General features: G+C 36.4%; 1 long non-coding RNA gene and 7 other non-coding genes across 8 annotated transcripts; all 8 read left to right on the top strand.

Moving 5' to 3' along the window:
* The first annotated feature begins 249 nt into the window (after positions 1-249).
* On the top strand, positions 250-323 carry TRNAN-GUU. The gene has a single exon. It is a non-coding gene; the product is annotated as a tRNA-Asn (tRNA).
* A 554-nt stretch (positions 324-877) lies between these two features.
* On the top strand, positions 878-951 carry TRNAN-GUU. The gene has a single exon. It is a non-coding gene; the product is annotated as a tRNA-Asn (tRNA).
* Positions 952-1,506: 555 nt separating this feature from the next.
* TRNAN-GUU lies at positions 1,507-1,580 on the top strand. The gene has a single exon. It is a non-coding gene; the product is annotated as a tRNA-Asn (tRNA).
* A 3,064-nt stretch (positions 1,581-4,644) lies between these two features.
* On the top strand, positions 4,645-4,718 carry TRNAN-GUU. The gene has a single exon. It is a non-coding gene; the product is annotated as a tRNA-Asn (tRNA).
* A 554-nt stretch (positions 4,719-5,272) lies between these two features.
* Positions 5,273-5,346, top strand: TRNAN-GUU. Its single transcript has one exon. It is a non-coding gene; the product is annotated as a tRNA-Asn (tRNA).
* Positions 5,347-5,899: 553 nt separating this feature from the next.
* On the top strand, positions 5,900-5,973 carry TRNAN-GUU. The gene has a single exon. It is a non-coding gene; the product is annotated as a tRNA-Asn (tRNA).
* Positions 5,974-7,779: 1,806 nt separating this feature from the next.
* TRNAN-GUU lies at positions 7,780-7,853 on the top strand. The gene has a single exon. It is a non-coding gene; the product is annotated as a tRNA-Asn (tRNA).
* An 8,377-nt stretch (positions 7,854-16,230) lies between these two features.
* LOC113274625 lies at positions 16,231-19,943 on the top strand. The gene is made up of 3 exons (XR_003323110.1): positions 16,231-18,864; positions 18,972-19,185; positions 19,284-19,943. It is a non-coding gene; the product is annotated as an uncharacterized LOC113274625 (long non-coding RNA).
* Positions 19,944-19,955: the final 12 nt, after the last annotated feature.

The following is a 19,955-nucleotide window of genomic DNA, read 5'->3' as shown; positions in this document are numbered from 1 at the left end:
CTGAAACATGACATGAGTCTTCATAAAAACTTTTTTTTTATGTTAAATTTGCATTAGTTATTAGAGTATGACCGGTGAACAAAAAAATTTTTAGACCCTGTATATTCTTTTAAGAATAGCGAGATTGTACTCTTGAGTTGCCAATAGTCTATCTTTGTTGAACAGGGAGGAACCTAAAATCTTTACATTGTTGGAAAAGTTACTCCCGATAATACAATCATAAAAAACCTGGTTTAACCGCACAACAAAGCTGGAATAGCTCAGCTGGTTAGAGCGTGTGGCTGTTAACCACAAGGTCACAGGTTCAATCCCTGTTTCTAGCGGTTTTTTTTCTGGGTTTTGGTTTTCAAAAAAACAACAATGCACAGCATATTGCGTAAATTCATGTCTATAAAATTATAGTACATGTTAGTTTCATCTTTCTTTTCAGCGTTTTCATAGGGGCTTGAGACTGTAACTGATTTGGTTGTGTCAAGTTTTCTTTTCAGGGTTATATATTAGAGTTATCGGGAGAATCCAAGTACTCTCTTTGGAATCCGTAAAAAACTCTCAGAGACCAAAGGATTCTTCCAATGTATCATTCCTGGGTCCAATGGTTATCAAAACTTCAATTAAGCCCTTACCTCTGAAACATGACATGAGTCTTCATAAAAACTTTTTTTTTTTTATGTTAAATTTGCATTAGTCATTAGAGTATGACCGGCGACCAAAAATATTTTTAGACCCTGTATATTTTTTTAAGAATGGCGAGATTATACTCTTGAGTTGCCAATAGTCTATCTTTGTTGAACAGGGAGGAACCTAAAATCTTTACATTGTTGGAAAAGTTACTCCTGAAAATACAATCATAAAAAACCTGTTTTAACCGCACAACAAAGCTGGAATAGCTCAGCTGGTTAGAGCGTGTGGCTGTTAACCACAAGGTCACAGGTTCAATCCCTGTTTCTAGCGTTTTTTTCTGGGTTTTGGTTTTAAAAAAAAAAAACAACAATGCACCGCATATTGCGTAAATTCATGTCTGTAAAATTATACTACATGTTAGTTTCATCTTTCTTTTCAGCGTTTTCATAGGGGCTTGAAATTGTGACTAATTTGGTTGTGTCAAGCTTTTCTTTTCAAGGTTATATATTAGAGTTAACGGTAGAATCCAAGTACTCTCTTTGGAATCCGTGCAAAAATCTCAGAGACCAAAGGATTCTTCCAATGTATCATTCCTGGGTCCAATGGTTATCAAAACTTCAATTAAGACCTTACCTCTGAAACATGAGATGAGTATTCATAAAAACTTTTTTTTTTATGTTAAATTTGCATTAGTCATTAGAGTATGACCAGTGACCAAAAATATTTTTAGACCCTGTATATTCTTTTAAGAATAGCCAGATTGTACTCTTGAGTTGCCAATAGTCTATCTTTGTTGAACAGGGAGGAACCTAAAATCTTTACATTGTTGGAAAAGTTACTCCTGATAATACAATCATAAAAAACCTGGTTTAACCGCACAACAAAGCTGGAATAGCTCAGCTGGTTAGAGCGTGTGGCTGTTAACCACAAGGTCACAGGTTCAATCTCTGTTTCTAGCGGTTTTTTTTCTGGATTTTGGTTTTAAAAAAACAACAACAATGCACCACATATTGCGTAAATTCATGTCTGTAAAATTACACTACATGTTAGTTTCATCTTTATTTTCAGCGTTTTCATAGGGGCTTGAAACTGTGACTCATTTGGTTGTGTCAAGCTTTTCTTTTCAAGGTTATATATTAGAGTTATCGGTAGAATCCAAGTACTCTCTTTGGAATCCGTAAAAAATTCTCAGAGACCAAAGGATTCTTCCAATGTATCATTCCTGGGTCCAATGGTTATCAAAACTTCAATTAAGCCCTTACCTCTGAAACATGACATGAGTCTTCATAAAAACTTTTTTTTTATGTTAAATTTGCATTAGTTATTAGAGTATGACCGGTGAACAAAAATATTTTTAGACCATGTATACTCTTTTAAGAATAACGAGATTGTACTCTTGAGTTGCCAATAGTCTATCTTTGTTGAACAGGGAGGAACCTAAAATTTTTACATTATTGGAAAAGTTACTCCTGAAAATACAATCATAAAAAACCTGTTTTAACCGCACAACAAAGCTGGAATAGCTCTGCTGGTTAGAGCGTGTGGCTGTTAACCACAAGGTCACAGGTTCAATCCCTGTTTCAAGCGTTTTTTTCTGGGTTTTGGTTTTTAAAAAAACAACAACAATGCACCGCATATTGCGTAAATTCATGTCTGTAAAATTATACTACATGTTAGTTTCATCTTTCTTTTCAGCGTTTTCATAGGGGCTTGAGACTGTGACTGATTTAGTTGTGTCAAGCTTTTCTTTTCAGGGTTATATATTAGAGTTATCGGGAGAATCCAAGTACTCTCTTTGGAATCCGTAAAAAACTCTCAGAGACCAAAGGATTCTTCCAATGTATCATTCCTGGGTCCAATGGTTATCAAAACTTCAATTAAGCCCTTACCTCTGAAACATGACATGAGTCTTCATAAAAACTTTTTTTTTTATGTTAAATTTGCATTAGTTATTAGAGTATGACCGGTGAACAAAAATATTTTTAGACCCTGTATATTCTTTTAAGAATAGCGAGATTGTACTCTTGAGTTGCCAATAGTATATCTTTGTTGAACAGGGAGGAACCTAAAATCTTTACATTGTTGGAAAAGTCACTCCTGAAAATACAATCATAAAAAACCTGTTTTAACCGCACAACAAAGCTGGAATAGCTCTGCTGGTTAGAGCGTGTGGCTGTTAACCACAAGGTCACAGGTTCAATCCCTGATTCTAACGTTTTTTTTCTGGGTTTTGGTTTTCAAAAAAAACAACAATGCACCGCATATTGCGTAAATTCATCTCTGTAAAATTATACTACATGTTAGTTTCATCTTTCTTTTCAGCGTTTTCATAGGGGCTTGAGATTGTGACTGATGTGGTTGCGTCAAGGTTTTTGTTTCAGGGTTATATATTAGAGTTATCGGGAGAATCCAAGTACTCTCTTTGGAATCCGTAAAAAACTCTCAGAGACCAAAGGATTCTTCCAATGTATCATTCCTGGGTCCAATGGTGATCAAAACTTCAATTAAGCCCTTACCTCTGAAACATGACATGAGTCTTCATAAAATTTTTTTTTTTATGTTAAATTTGCATTAGTCATTAGAGTATGACCGGTGACCAAAAATATTTTTAGACCATATATATTCTTTTAAGAATAGCGAGAATTTACTTTTGAGTTTCCAATAGTCTATCTTTGTTGAACAGGGAGGAACCTAAAATCTTTACATTGTTTGAAAAGTTACTCATGATAATACAATCATAAAAAACTTATTTTAACCGCACAACAAAGCTGGAATAGCTCAACTGGTTAGAGCGTGTGGCTGTTAACCACAAGGTCACAGGTTGAATCCCTGTTTCTAGTGTTTTTTTTTGGTTTTGGTTTTAAAAAAAAACAACAACAATGCACCGCATATTGCGTAAATTCATGTCTGTAAAACTATACTACATGTTAGTTTCATATTTCTTTTCAGCGTTTTCATAGGGGCTTGAGACTGTGACTGATTTAGTTGTGTCAAGCTTTTCTTTTCAGGGTTATATATTAGAGTTATCGGGAGAATCCAAGTACTCTCTTTGGAATCCGTAAAAAACTCTCAGAGACCAAAGGATTCTTCCAATGTATCATTCCTGGGTCCAATGGTTATCAAAACTTCAATTAAGCCCTTACCTCTGAAACATGACATGAGTCTTCATAAAAACTTTTTTTTTTATGTTAAATTTGCATTAGTTATTAGAGTATGACCGGTGAACAAAAATATTTTTAGACCCTGTATATTCTTTTAAGAATAGCGAGATTGTACTCTTGAGTTGCCAATAGTATATCTTTGTTGAACAGGGAGGAACCTAAAATCTTTACATTGTTGGAAAAGTCACTCCTGAAAATACAATCATAAAAAACCTGTTTTAACCGCACAACAAAGCTGGAATAGCTCTGCTGGTTAGAGCGTGTGGCTGTTAACCACAAGGTCACAGGTTCAATCCCTGTTTCAAGCTTTTTTTTCTGGGTTTTGGTTTTTAAAAAAACAACAACAATGCACCGCATATTGCGTAAATTCATGTCTGTAAAATTATACTACATGTTAGTTTCATCTTTCTTTTCAGCGTTTTCATAGGGGCTTGAGACTGTGACTGATTTGGTTGTGTCAAGCTTTTCTTTTCAGGGTTATATATTAGAGTTATCGGGAGAATCCAAGTACTCTCTTTGGAATCCGTAAAAAACTCTCAGAGACCAAAGGATTCTTCCAATGTATCATTCATGGGTCCAATGGTTATCAAAACTTCAATTAAGCCCTTACCTCTGAAACATGACATGAGTCTTCATAAAAACTTTTTTTTTTATGTTAAATTTGCATTAGTTATTAGAGTATGACCGGTGAACAAAAATATTTTTAGACCATGTATACTCTTTTAAGAATAGCGAGATTGTACTCTTGAGTTGCCAATAGTCTATCTTTGTTGAACAGGGAGGAACCTAAAATTTTTACATTATTGGAAAAGATACTCCTGAAAATACAATCATAAAAAACCTGTTTTAACCGCACAACAAAGCTAGAATAGCTCAGCTGGTTAGAGCGTGTGGCTGTTAACCACAAGGTCACAAGTTCAATCCCTGTTTCTAGCTTTTTTTTCTGGGTTTTGGTTTTTAAAAAAACAACAACAATGCACCGCATATTGCGTAAATTCATGTCTGTAAAATTATACTACATGTTAGTTTCATCTTTCTTTTCAGCGTTTTCATAGGGGCTTGAGATTGTGACTCATTTGGTTGTGTCAAGCTTTTCTTTTCAAGGTTATATATTAGAGTTATCGGTAGAATCCAAGTACTCTCTTTGGAATCAGTAAAAAACTCTCAGAGACCAAAGGATTGTTCCAATGTATCATTCCTGGGTCCAATGGTTATCAAAACTTCAATTAAGCCCTTACCTCTGAAACATGACATGAGTCTTCATAAAAACTTTTTTTTTTATGTTAAATTTGCATTAGTTATTAGAGTATGACCGGTGAACAAAAATATTTTTAGACCCTGTATATTCTTTTAAGAATAGCGAGATTGTACTCTTGAGTTGCCAATAGTATATCTTTGTTGAACAGGGAGGAACCTAAAATCTTTACATTGTTGGAAAAGTCACTCCTGAAAATACAATCATAAAAAACCTGTTTTAACCGCACAACAAAGCTGGAATAGCTCAGCTGGTTAGAGCGTGTGGCTGTTAACCACAAGGTCACAGGTTCAATCCCTGTTTCTAGCGTTTTTTTCTGGGTTTTGGTTTTTAAAAAAACAACAACAATGCACCGCATATTGCGTAAATTCATGTCTGTAAAATTAAACTACATGTTAGTTTCATCTTTCTTTTCAGTGTTTTCATAGGGGCTTGAGACTGTGACTGATTTGGTTGTGTCAAGCTTTTCTTTTCAGTGTTATATATTAGAGTTATCGGGAGAATCCAAGTACTCTCTTTGGAATCCGTAAAAAACTCTCAGAGACCAAAGGATTCTTCCAATGTATCATTCCTGGGTCCAATGGTTATCAAAACTTCAATTAAGCCCTTACCTCTGAAACATGATATGAGTCTTCATAAAAAAAAAAAAATTATGTTAAATTTTCATTAGTCATTAGAGTATGACCGGTGACCAAAAACATTTTTAGACCCTGTATATTCTTTTAAGAATATCGAGATTTTACTCTTGAGTTGCCAATAGTCTATCTTTGTTGAACAGGGAGGAACCTAAAATCTTTACATTGTTGGAAAATTTACTCCTGATAATACAATCATAAAAAACCTGTTTTAACCGCACAACAAAGCTAGAATAGCTCAGCTGGTTAGAGCTTGTGGCTGTTAACCACAAGGTCACAGGTTCAATCCCTGATTCTAACGTTTTTTTCTGGGTTTTGGTTTTCAAAAAAAACAACAATGCACCGCATATTGCGTAAATTCATCTCTGTAAAATTATACTACATGTTAGTTTCATCTTTCTTTTCAGCGTTTTCATAGGGGCTTGAGATTGTGACTGATGTGGTTGCGTCAAGGTTTTTGTTTCAGGGTTATATATTAGAGTTATCGGGAGAATCCAAGTACTCTCTTTGGAATCCGTAAAAAACTCTCAGAGACCAAAGGATTCTTCCAATGTATCATTCCTGGGTCCAATGGTGATCAAAACTTCAATTAAGCCCTTACCTCTGAAACATGACATGAGTCTTCATAAAATTTTTTTTTTTATGTTAAATTTGCATTAGTCATTAGAGTATGACCGGTGACCAAAAATATTTTTAGACCATATATATTCTTTTAAGAATAGCGAGAATTTACTTTTGAGTTTCCAATAGTCTATCTTTGTTGAACAGGGAGGAACCTAAAATCTTTACATTGTTTGAAAAGTTACTCATGATAATACAATCATAAAAAACTTATTTTAACCGCACAACAAAGCTGGAATAGCTCAACTGGTTAGAGCGTGTGGCTGTTAACCACAAGGTCACAGGTTGAATCCCTGTTTCTAGTGTTTTTTTTTGGTTTTGGTTTTAAAAAAAAACAACAACAATGCACCGCATATTGCGTAAATTCATGTCTGTAAAACTATACTACATGTTAGTTTCATATTTCTTTTCAGCGTTTTCATAGGGGCTTGAGACTGTGACTGATTTAGTTGTGTCAAGCTTTTCTTTTCAGGGTTATATATTAGAGTTATCGGGAGAATCCAAGTACTCTCTTTGGAATCCGTAAAAAACTCTCAGAGACCAAAGGATTCTTCCAATGTATCATTCCTGGGTCCAATGGTTATCAAAACTTCAATTAAGCCCTTACCTCTGAAACATGACATGAGTCTTCATAAAAACTTTTTTTTTTATGTTAAATTTGCATTAGTTATTAGAGTATGACCGGTGAACAAAAATATTTTTAGACCCTGTATATTCTTTTAAGAATAGCGAGATTGTACTCTTGAGTTGCCAATAGTATATCTTTGTTGAACAGGGAGGAACCTAAAATCTTTACATTGTTGGAAAAGTCACTCCTGAAAATACAATCATAAAAAACCTGTTTTAACCGCACAACAAAGCTGGAATAGCTCTGCTGGTTAGAGCGTGTGGCTGTTAACCACAAGGTCACAGGTTCAATCCCTGTTTCAAGCTTTTTTTTCTGGGTTTTGGTTTTTAAAAAAACAACAACAATGCACCGCATATTGCGTAAATTCATGTCTGTAAAATTATACTACATGTTAGTTTCATCTTTCTTTTCAGCGTTTTCATAGGGGCTTGAGACTGTGACTGATTTGGTTGTGTCAAGCTTTTCTTTTCAGTGTTATATATTAGAGTTATAGGGAGAATCCAAGTACTCTCTTTGGAATCCGTAAAAAACTCTCAGAGACCAAAGGATTCTTCCAATGTATCATTCCTGGGTCCAATGGTTATCAAAACTTCAATTAAGCCCTTACCTCTGAAACATGATATGAGTCTTCATAAAAAAAAAAAATTTATGTTAAATTTGCATTAGTCATTAGAGTATGACCGGTGACCAAAAACATTTTTAGACCCTGTATATTCTTTTAAGAATAGCGAGATTTTACTCTTGAGTTGCCAATAGTCTATCTTTGTTGAACAGGGAGGAACCTAAAATCTTTACATTGTTGGAAAAGTTACTCCTGATAATACAATCATAAAAAACCTGTTTTAACCGCACAACAAAGCTAGAATAGCTCAGTTGGTTAGAGCTTGTGGCTGTTAACCACAAGGTCACAGGTTCAATCCCTGATTCTAACGTTTTTTTTCTGGGTTTTGGTTTTCAAAAAAAACAACAATGCACCGCATATTGCGTAAATTCATCTCTGTAAAATTATACTACATGTTAGTTTCATCTTTCTTTTCAGCGTTTTCATAGGGGCTTGAGATTGTGACTGATGTGGTTGCGTCAAGGTTTTTGTTTCAGGGTTATATATTAGAGTTATCGGGAGAATCCAAGTACTCTCTTTGGAATCCGTAAAAAACTCTCAGAGACCAAAGGATTCTTCCAATGTATCATTCCTGGGTCCAATGGTGATCAAAACTTCAATTAAGCCCTTACCTCTGAAACATGACATGAGTCTTCATAAAATTTTTTTTTTTATGTTAAATTTGCATTAGTCATTAGAGTATGACCGGTGACCAAAAATATTTTTAGACCATATATATTCTTTTAAGAATAGCGAGAATTTACTTTTGAGTTTCCAATAGTCTATCTTTGTTGAACAGGGAGGAACCTAAAATCTTTACATTGTTTGAAAAGTTACTCATGATAATACAATCATAAAAAACTTATTTTAACCGCACAACAAAGCTGGAATAGCTCAACTGGTTAGAGCGTGTGGCTGTTAACCACAAGGTCACAGGTTGAATCCCTGTTTCTAGTGTTTTTTTTTGGTTTTGGTTTTAAAAAAAAACAACAACAATGCACCGCATATTGCGTAAATTCATGTCTGTAAAACTATACTACATGTTAGTTTCATATTTCTTTTCAGCGTTTTCATAGGGGCTTGAGACTGTGACTGATTTAGTTGTGTCAAGCTTTTCTTTTCAGGGTTATATATTAGAGTTATCGGGAGAATCCAAGTACTCTCTTTGGAATCCGTAAAAAACTCTCAGAGACCAAAGGATTCTTCCAATGTATCATTCCTGGGTCCAATGGTTATCAAAACTTCAATTAAGCCCTTACCTCTGAAACATGACATGAGTCTTCATAAAAACTTTTTTTTTTATGTTAAATTTGCATTAGTTATTAGAGTATGACCGGTGAACAAAAATATTTTTAGACCCTGTATATTCTTTTAAGAATAGCGAGATTGTACTCTTGAGTTGCCAATAGTATATCTTTGTTGAACAGGGAGGAACCTAAAATCTTTACATTGTTGGAAAAGTCACTCCTGAAAATACAATCATAAAAAACCTGTTTTAACCGCACAACAAAGCTGGAAAAGAATTCGTTGCTTGTTGCTCTTAATGCCAGCGTTCTTGAACCGGGTACGCGTCTACCCTTCTTGCCTTCGGAAAGAGTTCCTTCGACGACTTTCAAGTATAGTGAGTTCTGGCAAGATGAGTTCCTTACTATCTGTGGTTTTGTGAACCATATGGTGGCGAATGCCCGTTGTAGACCCACTCCTGAGGTTTTGGCAAAGCATTCAATGTTGAGAAATCCTCCTGCAACTAAGCGAAAATCGCCTGGTAATGTGGACAGTCCCCAGGTGAAGGAATGGAGGACGAAGAACCGCGCTGGTGGATTCCGGTCGGTTTTGACAAACCCGAAGACTCCCGTGTCTTTCAACTCCTCAAATATTCAGGTAGGTGTTTCCTCTTTGCTGGTTCAACTAAAACGTGTAGATTTTTATTTCGTTTTTGAATATTTGCATCTTGTTTCCTCCAGGGTTTCGGTGTTAACGCCTTTACTGCACTTGCTCGTCGTCAATCAGGAGACAACAACTCTTTCAAAAGAGGTCGACAGTATTGAGCCCTCTCGTGATTGGGAAGAGTCAGAGAAAGAGAAGAGTTCATAAGATGAAGGAAGTTCTTCTAACAGTGCCACTGGATCTTCTTCGGGAAGTGGTTTGGTAAGTCTTGCACACGTTTTCTTCCTTCTCTTATTTTTTTTTTCCGAAGAAAAACGTCTAACTCAAGATTGCAGGAAGGATCTGAGGAAGGGTCTGATTCTGGAGACAATTCTGAGATAGAGGTTCGTGAAGATTTGCCTCAAGCTGTGACTGCTACTGGCGCCTTAGATATGGAAGTTGATCAAATGAAGATCATGGACACGACTCGAACAGCGGAGGATTTTCTGATGACTGTTAATGCAAGAGTGGAAGAGAACCCTTCGCCAGTCGTGGGTCTAGTTGCAGGTGCCCCTTTCTATCCCCCGTACTTGGTTCCTTACCCAGGTCATGTGCTGGTCGGAGGATTTAGTGTGCTAGCTAAGTACGAGGTGTTGTATACCAAGATCTGGGAAATACATGGACACATTTCCACGCCCAGGAAGATCACCAGTCGATTCTCACTGGTCAAGCGTGTGGAAGAAATCCTGTCTTCAGTCGAGGACATGTGCGAGGTGACTGGCCATACTGTTTCTAAGGACTTCATTATCAGTTGGAAGTATCATCATGATATGTGTGTAGAGAACGAGTTCAACGTTCCATGGTTCGTTAAGGGCTACGCTGAGATCTAGAAATTGAAAACCGCAGTAGTCGAAAGTCTTTCTACGGATGAAATTGCATAACAGGAGGCAGAAATCGAAGAAGTTTCCAAGACGTTGACTCTGAAAAGAGCGGCTCTCGAAGATGCAAGGGTGGCTTTCTCAAAGAAGAGAAGACCCCTGTTGTAAAACTTTCCCTGAATATTTCTCTGTCTTTTTTCAAACTTTCGCTTAGTTTTTTTTTTTTTTTTTGAAAGGCACACAGGGTGTCTGGTTTGAAGTTTGAATGATTTTTGATAGACGGTTGGTATTTTTTGAGAGTACCGGATTATTTTTGAAATGAATGGTTTTAATAGTATTGTTATGATTATAACTTGAGAAAAGGATATCTTATCTATGAAAGTGTGTATCGGTAATTGTCACAAGATAAGCACAGTATGACGGTTTTCGTCGAGAATCCTAAAAGAATAAATTGTATATTTCGCCCAATATAGACTTACTCAGTTTTTCTGGGTCTCCTGATGAAAAAGGGATCCTCCGTGTGTAAGATCGAGTTTTGTGGGGAAGCACCACGATGTTTGTGGAAAGTCCCCTGTCGTTTTGATTCACTTGATGACTGGATCGTTTGCTTTCGGTTTCTGTGAAGTCCCCAGTCGTCTCTTGCTGTTTGTGACTGGTAACCAGGTTATCTGGTAGTCGAGTTGTGGATCCCTGAACAGATCACTTTCTTCTGCTGTCCTAATGCCTGGATCGAAATATGAGATCGAGGATTGAAAACTGACATTGTAACCGAAAGATCAACCCTCACACTGTGGTCGCCAATTGTTTATGAGTGAAAATCGTTTCTGCCAATTTTGGTAATTTCGCTAGGTGAGTGAGAAACAAATATAAACCCTAAACAAATGTACTGCACGGGAGTACTTTAGATTCGACAGATCAATCTGTACAACTCCGGCCTAAACCAATAAATGGTCGTTCCGGATTTGCTTCGGTCACAAAGAGGAGGAGAAGGGTTGGTTTAAGGAGGGAAGCGAAGAGAGTGTTGAGACCAGAACAGTTCTGGAAGAGTAGTACTTGACTTGTATTAGAAGGTGAAGGCTTTTGGGAAACCTAGCAAAGTTGCCTTTCTGAGTATTGTATTTCTCCTGACCAAAAACTTGTTGTTTTGGTGGAAATAGGTAAGACCTATTTATACAAGTCTAAGTGAAACGTACTCTGGCCTCGTAAGAAAAAGAAACAGATGAGTTAAATGGGAAGAGGTGGTAACGCCTGGTATTGATGGAATTTGATGGAATTGATGTTCCATAATGAAAGAGCGTTTCACCATTACTTCCTGCATTTACTAACCGTTTTATTCTTAATACACTGTCTTGAAACGGGCATTTGTGTATGCCGCACGTTGTAAGCCACCAAACCAAAACCCTAAAGAGCATCCCCCAGTTTGTGACATGTATTGATGTCTCGAGTTTTTTCGTGGAAAACGTGTAGCATGTCGCTGGTGTTTGATAAGTTGAGCTTGAGAGATGTGCCGACTCAGTGGCGACCTTCGACGGTCCATATTTTGCATCTTGAGAGGAATCGTGGTCTTTGATGTAGGCGCGTCATTCCAAAGTGCAAGGGTTGCATGGCATGCGCCAATGGCTTGTGTGGAATTCCTTGGCTGTAGGTTGCGCATCGGGTGCAGGTGGCAATACCAAAATGCAAGTGTTGCATGGTATGTGCCAATGGCGCGCGTAGCGGCTTGGCCCTAGGTTTGCATGGGTTGGCATGCTAGGTCGCAAGCGTTATTTGGCATGTGCCGATGGTGCGTGACCCTAGGTTTGCACGGCTTGGCATGCTAGGTCGCAAGCGTCGCTTGGCATGTGCCAATGGCGCGTGTGGCGGCTTGGCCCTAGGTTTGCACGGCTTGGCATGCTAGGTCGCAAGCGTCGCTTGGCATGTGCCAATGGTGCGTGTGGCGGCTTGGCCCTAGGTTTGCACGGCTTGACATGCTAGGTCGCAAGCGTCACTTGGCATGTGTCAATGGCGCGTGTGGCGCAATGATTGTGCAGCTCGAATTTGGCACGGTTGTCGTGAAGCGCAATGATTGTGCAGCTCGAACTTGGCATGGTTTGCATGATGCGCAGCGACTGTGCGTCTTTGGTTTTGGCATGGTTGCCATGATGCGCAACGATTATGCGGCTTTGGTTTTGGCATAGTTGCCATGATGTGCAGCGATTGTGCGGCTTTGGTTTTGGCATAGTTTCCATGATGCGCAGTGATTGTGTGGCTTTGGTTTTGGCATAGTTGCCATGATGCGCAATGATTGTGCGGCTTGGTTTTGGCATGGTTGCCATGATGCACAGCGATTGTGCGGCTTAGATTTTGGCATAGTTGCCATGATGCGTAACGATTGTGCGGCTTAAGGCTTTGTGTGTCGAAAGACTCGAAATCCTAGTTTAGCATTTGAAAAAAGATACCCTGGTAGTTTTTTACATAAGTGCATTAAATGTTCTAATAAATGTGTTTAGCGTCACCGGTGACGTCATGCTATGCGTAAGGTTTTATAATTTTACTCCTTGTCTAAAAACCACCATCAGCAACAGGGAATTTCATGTTGGCCATTAGTGACGGCATATTATCTTCTTCCGAAATTTCATTGTCGAAGGTTGGTCTCGTTAGAGAGTAAAGATTGACTAGATTCAGCAATAGAGGATTGAATGTCTTTGGCACCAGATGACTTAGCGCGACAATAATGAATCTTCAAGATTTGATGGAGTCGATTCACATCTAACGTTGACATCATTTAAGCCAACCAATGGAGGTCAAAAAACAAAATAAATAAGACAGTTAAAAAAAACAAAAAATTAAGTAGTATCGTAGGTAATTGGGTAGAGAGATCAGAACCATTTCAATTTAATTTATCTAACTAATTTAATCTTTTTTAAGCCAAAGAAGATGTGATACCATTTTAATATAACTTATGTGAATGCTTTTTGGTTTAATGAAGTTTTTCTACGATCAGATCGGGTTTAGTGGAGTTTGTCGACGATGAAATTGACACTCAAGATGATTTCCTAAATAGTCTCATCAAATCTATTTTTTCTATCCAATCATCAATGTGCCGTTTTCTTTTTAGATTTTTGACAATGATATGTATTGTTTTGTATGAACATAGTAATACAATTTTCATCCGACGCTCATGAATATGAATGGTGATTGTCATAATAGTTAGAATCTAAATTCTACCATTACACATGGCTAGAGTTTACCTGAATTACCTAAGTCTTGTTTGATATCTTTCTTTTTATTTTTGAAGGAAAAAGGCAATGCCTCATAATTTCATTAATATGAAAGTTTGGTTACATCATGATTAATGACATCATAAAACAGAAAATAAGAGGTAGTCCTAAATTTACAAATTTCGAAACTTAAAGAAACGGAAAATGAAAATTGTACTAAGATTTTACATTCTGTTGAAGAAATTGACATTCTTATAATGGTTTCAAACCATTTTATTTCTTGATTTTTTGAATCTTGACCATTGATATCATACATGTCAGATGCTTCCACAAAAAAGAAGTAATATGCCTAAATTGATATCAAAGCGATCAAAATCGGTCTTATTTACCGAATTAGATTGTCTTCTTTCAAAACATATTTGATTATAATGCAGCACCACCACCAGAGAACGCCATTAAGGCTATTTAATAACAAATCTTGATAGCATAGATATGGCATCAGACCCATCAAAAAGATAAAAACCTAAAACCTAAAATCACAAAAATTGTGATTTTTTTATTGAAATCATTTAATATATTTACACAAACCAAATTTTCCCGGAAAATCTGATATCCCGGATTATATCAGAGCAAATCTAGGTTTGGAGATTAAAAAAATTGAAGAACATGAGTTTTAGATAATTATTTGGGAAAAATGGTTATGCAAAAAGCCCACAACCAAGACAGGTTTTTGTGGACTCTGGGGGACAACTGTGGATGAAATTAGTTTTGTTTGATATCATATCACTGTATTTTAGGCTACAAAATATAGTGTTATCCTATTTTAAAATTTAATTGAATTAAAACAAAACAAAAAGTGATTTTATAACTGCCGTTGTAAGGCAACCAATCAAAACAATTTGTTTTATGCACATTCTTTAAAGGAGTGTGCACAAAATTGGACTATACTTTCTTCTAGGTATGATCTATGTTGTCGTTGCATTTTTCTATTACCTTTATTTTCGATTTTCGTTTTCCACCTTGTACCGTTTTAATCTTTCTCTCATGAAACTTCTTTCTTAATTTCCTTAACTCTTATGAGTGATCCTCTTCTTACCTTATCCCTCACCGCGCTGTAATACTGTTCCGAAACAGAAAATGGACATATATGTTACTGGGAGTTGTAATTGAAACATACAATTTCCTCATTTCTTTTGGTTGCATGGCTAGATCTTCCAGCAACTTGTAATCTTTCTTAATGTTTTATTTGTATATACTAACACAGATTTGCCGATAACCCTAAAAAAAGATAATATATACTTACATAGCTTTGCCGATAACCCTACAAAAAGTAACAAATCGATCTTAAAAAAACCAAAAGAAAACAAAAAATCCAAAATTTGACTCAAAATTTATTTACCCTAGACTGGTGCTGTCTCCATCTTCTAATCATGGAACTTAGAAGTTCTTATATGAAGTGATGTTCGACTTTAATAATTACTTTCCCAATTGACTGATCTGTTTCAACTACTGTCAAATATATAAACTTTCCTTAAAGAGTCGCTACGCAACCAAACAATTTTTGTTGCCTGAAGTATTGCGATTCCATTTTGTCACTATGGAAAGGTGTCACTTTCCCACTATTACATAAAAGCTTGAATAGCAAAGGTTTCCTAGACCTGCGTTCTTGTAAATCCATTGAGTTTTAGTATCCTTTCGTAGATCTCAAGTTTACTAACACTAATGTCCTTTAAAAGTAAACATGTATTTTGTTCTGAAAGGATATGGTTAGCAAATAACAACAGTTTTTACCGAAGAGTCACTTTGGAGATGCTTTTGAAAGGACGTGTAAACCTTCCTTTTTGTTAACAGTAACGTCTTTTAAGATGTTGATGACATGGATATGATTTGTCAAGAAGTGATTACATGACTTCACCACAGATCTAAATGATTTTGGGAAAGACATGTGGCTTCTTGGGGGTCTCTTATTATAAAGAAAGATGAGTGAGAGGTTCCTCCTTTATATTACATAGTTTGCAACAAACATATATTTCTGGTATTATGGCAGTAACTCTCACACCATTTGGAAGTATAGAGTGAGATGCATTTCAGAAAGCTTTTGATTGAGGGGGTTATTTTCATTTCCCATATTTTGCTGCATGTTATTTCCCCTGTACAATTTATGTTTTTATATAAAGCATTAACAGTAAAATTACATGTGTTGCTTAAAGTCCAGTGAGGTACATCTTCTAAACCATTGTTAGGAATTTGTATCTTCCTTATCTTGTCTACAATAGTTCGGTCGAAAAAACCTGTTAGTTTTGTTAAATCCCATGTTTTATTAGTTGTAATCAAATCACTGACTTTAGTAATACCTATATTCCCTGTTCTAGTAATATTTTCGGTTGGTTTAACATCTGGAATCCAGTAATCGTCCCATATATTTACGTTTTCTCCATTTACCAACTCCCCAAAACAATGTTTCTTTAAATAAGCTATTCCTAGAAATATACCTTTCTATATCCAACTATCACTTTGTTTTGGAACAATGTTTATATGAAGACTATCACACAGAATAATACTTAGCTTTAAGACTTTTAGCCATTAGAGGATGAGTATTTTTGCACACTCTCCCACCTGTCTTAAGCAATTGACATCTAAACATGCCATTAAGATACTGGGCCTTGGAGCCAATGTCAAACGCTTGAAACCCATTTCATTCATCGGAGAGAAACAAAATTGCACTAGTAAGAACCTATTTTATTTTATTCAAAACCCTCTCCCGAGTCCCTGACTCTCTGTCTCTCTCTCTTTCCTCCGGGGAATAAAATCAAGATTAATTGATCGGAGCATCATTTCATCACTTCATCTCTCTAATCTCCACTTCCATCTTCGAACATGCCATCAGTTTCTTGGTTTTCCATTCCAAAAGCAAACATAAACCCTAATTTTTCTTTTTCACTCTCTGAAATTGGAAGCAGAATCATGTCAAGCGTTCCTGAGGAGATCCACCATGACATCCTCTTAAGATTACCGGTAAAATACTTATTATCCTGTAAGTGCGTTTGCAAGAATTGGTATGCCCTAATTTCTTCCTCTGATTTTGTTAAAACCCAACTGTTCAGAAAAATAACCCTTTCTTCATGCTCGTTAGTATCATCAGTGTCTGAAATTGGCGATGAGGCTATTAGATTGGATTACCCATTCAAATCTGTAATGATGGTTATAGGGCCTATCTTTGGAACCCGGCTACAAAAGAATATAAAGAAATACCACACAACCACCAATTGAATTTATTAGATCCAATGTTAGTGGTCTTGGTTATGATCACAAGACTGATGATTACAAGTTGGTAGTAGGTGTAAAAGCTCATGCAAAACAAGGATACTCTAGTCCAAGTCTATAGCTTAGCATCAAATTCATGGAAAATTGCGCAAAACTATACCTCATCAGTTTCGTCATCCCCAAATATCTGGGGTGCTTGTTAATGGAGACCTTCATTGGTTAGGGAAGTGTCAATCCAACTTTTCCTTGCTCTCTTTTGATATCAATCACGAGACTTTTAAAGAAATGCAATTACCAGGAGAGATTTTGGGGATGAATAACGATCTGTGTCTGGGAGTGTTGCAAGGGTACCTTTGTGTACTTGTCAGCACATATCTTAATCCTGTCAAGATTCATGTTGAATTATGGGAGATGCGGGATTATGGAGTTCAAGAATCTTGGACTAACTACTAAGCGTTATGTCATTGATCACGAGAGTATTATCTGCGACCATGAATATTTTAGGCTTGTTTCCTCTTTTAAGAATGGCGAGATTCTACTCTTGGGTCGCAATCGTTTATTTTTGTATGAACCAAAACTTGGAAGTGCTAGAGAACTAAAAATCGACAATGTTTCATTCTTCAATTTTGGTAATTGTTTTAAAGCTTAGTTTCTATGAACTCTGGTACTTATGCGGGGAAGAATCAACAGAAACCCGAAGAAGAAGCTTTATGAGTAGAATGATTGATTATGTTGCCGATAAAGAAAAAATGATTGGTTATGCTTATTATTTCATGATATTGATATCTTTGTTTGCATGGATCCATGTATTGTTTTTTCAAGTGAATTATGAAAGTGGATATTGAAATCAGAGATGATAAGATTAGAATGCTGCATTTCGGTTCTTTTTTCTAAGTCTTAAACCTTTCTACATCCCAAGAATGAAATTTTTGTATTATGTTCAATCTAGAGCAATATATCTTCCGATACAGACTGTTTTTCAATCCATATTAAAGTTGATTCGTTTAAATTTCTCCGTAAGTGTTAAAACTTAGACTCTGAACTCATGTTTCTTTCTTTCGTGTTACTGGGGTTGGATAGGTTGTACTAAGCAGTACAATTTTCATAAAACTCAAATTTTTGAATTTGTGGTTGAGGACAAATTTTGGTTATTTCTTAGATCAACATTTTGTTGTATATGGATGTTTAGTTATCTAAAGCTTCTTAGTAGATACTCGTCAATGTGCTATTATATTTCTGTATTTTCATTAGTCAAGAATTGCTTGTTGCACACATGAATTCGGTTTACACAACTTAGTTAGGACCAAACAGAACAACACACATTCCTTTCAGTTCTAGTTAAATCGCACAATATTTTCAGCACGTTAGCCAATATATGTTAGCTCTGGCACAATATGATCAAGCAAGTGATTTTCAACATGAGTATCAATATGTATTCGCTAAATGTCTAGACTATGTATATCTGATGGCTATGCATTTATTGAGACGTAGAAATAGTTACACCTGAGCTGACTGTAGAAAAAGTTTCATCTGACAGCTGTAACTCTTGTGGCATTTTCCTTTCGGTGAAATTTTGAGGGAAACCAATCTTCTACTAGAAGCAGGCATCAATCGGCTATATGGGAATTTAGAATAAAAGTTAACTCATCAGAAAGTTAAATACTGTCATTAAGACAAACCCAAAATAAAAGAGGAAGTTGCAGAGTCCAGCAGGTCTCCTGTCAGAGTTTCAGGAAACAGACTGCTCAAGTCTGAACGTTATTCATGCCAAAGTGTTTTTACCAGCCTATCGGAAAGTCAAGCTGGTTGGATCTCCTTTGATCTTCAAGTGCATTTGTTTTTTGGCTTTTTTTGCCAGTTTTGGCAGATATGTACAACTTCCTTTTGCTCGCTATTCTTTTAAGCTCCTTAATGACAGTATTAAAGTTTCACAAGAAGATTTTTCGTACAATCCTTGCAAATGCACTCTATCTTTACATGGCTGCTGCGAGCACTTAAATAGCTAGTTCCAGACTTCCAGTTGTTTGGGAAGTTGACGAGCCAAGAGGATCAACAGCTTTTTGCACATTGCAACCCACAACAAAAGCAGACACCCATGTTTGACAGCAAGTTCAAGGCCAGTCATTATTCCAAGGTAAAACTTAAATTCACTAGATCCATATACGTGCATACCTGTTTTACACTTTATAGTGTTGTTTATTTACCGATGGATTTGTTTTTGATTTGATTCGATTCTAACAGAAGTAATATTGTATGCAAAGAAGGATGTAAACTTGGCAAAACTTTCATTGATTCAAAGTTTTAAATCGAAGGAATATGTTGCTGGGACCCATTTCTATTGGTTTTTGACTAATGATGGTATTGAGTTTTGGATCACTTATTTGAATCTACCATCTGAGATTGTGCCTAATACTTTCTGCTCTAACTGGTACAGCACCACAGAGTTATCGCCTAGGTATTAAATATTTATGGTTTTTTCCAGTTTAAAGATCTATTCGTGAAGTGTTTTTGCATGGATACTCTTTAAGCGAAAATGTTTATGTTTTTTTACAGGTGGTTTAGACATGTTAAAAGTAGACAGGAATGCGTTCAGTTATGAAGATGGAATATTTACGGGTGAAGTAACTCGTCAGGCACATCAGTCTGTTACAGCTAAATTTAAATATTTTGAGGACATGGTGTTGGAGAATGCAAAAGAACATCGTGTTTTGCCCCGTACTGTTTTCATTGGTGACTCAGTTAGTGACTTGTTGTGCCTGCTTACAGCTGATATTGGCATTGTGATTGGGTCAAACAGAAGCACAATTAATGTGGGATATCACTTTGGTATTACATTTCTACCTCTGTATGCTGGTGTGTTCCAGGAACAGAAAAAAACGCTTCGAAACTGACAACCCTATTGTCTGGACAAAAGTGGTCGAAATTAAGTTCTGGAATGCAGAATTGGGTATGTACAGATGGTGCTCTACGGAGAGTTTTATTGAGGGCCGTGCATTGAAGTAGCGAAAACTGTCCGAGGGATGATGAAGATTTAGCCGAATAGTATTTTTGTTCTTACATCTGTTGTCTTTAGATTTTGGTATCTGTTCTACTTGCTTGTTTGAAATGGTAACATTGCAGGAGCAAGATTTGATACAGATTTTTGTTTTTGACTTCGACTGTCTAATATTGTGCATGTGTTTAATTTTTGATTTGATACAGTTATTTATGGGTTCCACAAAGTCA

The sequence above is a fragment of the Papaver somniferum genome, chromosome 4 (assembly GCF_003573695.1).
Source record: "Papaver somniferum cultivar HN1 chromosome 4, ASM357369v1, whole genome shotgun sequence".
Lineage (NCBI taxonomy): Eukaryota > Viridiplantae > Streptophyta > Magnoliopsida > Ranunculales > Papaveraceae > Papaver > Papaver somniferum.
This window is presented reverse-complemented; position numbering and strand designations above follow the sequence as displayed.